We start from the raw sequence: 1282 nt of genomic DNA, 5'->3' as shown, positions 1-1282 counted from the left end.
GGGGGGGGGGGGGGGGGGGGCAATAACTTATGATGTAACACAAGCCGTGCGTAGTCACTCTTCTGGAGACCAGGATGTTTTCCCATAGTTCGCTTCTTAGTGAATTTGGTTTGATATGATCGAAATTCCAGCGGTTGGTCAGTCAGGTGGCATGGTGGTTCTTTGGGACCAAGCTAAGGTCACTGTTCATAATTTTGTTCGTAGGAACCATAAAATACATGCAACTATTGAGGTACTAGATCCTTATGGTTATTCTCATCTATTTATGCCAGCAATAATATGTAATTAGAGATCAAATGTGGAAAAACTTGGAACGTATATCTGATAATTTTCATGGGGCTTGGCTATTGGTTGGGGGGGGGGGCGGGGGGAATTTAATGATGTTTTTAGAACAAATGAAAAGTTAGGTGGTAGACCATTGAAACGTAGCCGCATTCTAAATTATGGTCTAGCCTTAACCATTGCAAGTTACTTGATCTTGGTTATAAAGGTAGTAAGTATACTTGGTCAAATAATTGGTTTAGTAATAATAGCCTCATTATGGAGTGTCTAGACAAAGTTTTAGGAAATGATAATTGGATCCAAACATTCCCTAATGCTTCTATAACTCATCTTCCAAAAACTTATTCGGATCACAATCCAATTCTTCTAAACATTATTCCTAAGTAGTACACAGTTTTTCCTAAACCTTTCCGACTAGAATCTTTTTGGTGTAAGCACCCTCAGTTTAAAGCCCTAGTAGCTACTGCCTAGACTGATAACCAATACACCAGGGCTTCATCAACCTTTAAGGATAATGTTACAACTTGGAAACACAACACCTTTGAAAATATTTTTAAGAAGAAGAAGCAATTATTCGCTAGGCTTAATGGAATACAAAAATCTCCTGCCTACTATTCCAGTACCTTCCTTCACATCTTAGAAGCTTTCTTAACGAGAGAATTCAATAACATCCTAAAAATATAGGAAGACTACTGGAAATTACGCTCTAGAATTGATTGGTTAAACGAGGGGGATGCAAACACCAAGTTTTACCACATTATGGCTACTAATTGGAAAAGAATAAATAAAATTATTTTCTTTAAGGATGATAATAATAACTGGATTGATGAGCCGGGAGCTATCCTCAATCATACTAGAGAATACTTTAGTAAAATCCTTACAACTACTCATACCTCTAGTGATTGGAATGCCATGAAAAATGATCCAAAAAGCTTTAATAACATTGATTTATCTCCACTAGATAACCCACTCACAAAGGAGGAGATTACTAAGGCATGCT

This window comes from Nicotiana attenuata, unplaced genomic scaffold, assembly GCF_001879085.1.
Source record: "Nicotiana attenuata strain UT unplaced genomic scaffold, NIATTr2, whole genome shotgun sequence".
Lineage (NCBI taxonomy): Eukaryota > Viridiplantae > Streptophyta > Magnoliopsida > Solanales > Solanaceae > Nicotiana > Nicotiana attenuata.
The sequence above is the reverse complement of the archived record's forward strand: the minus strand, read 5'-3'. Positions refer to the sequence as shown.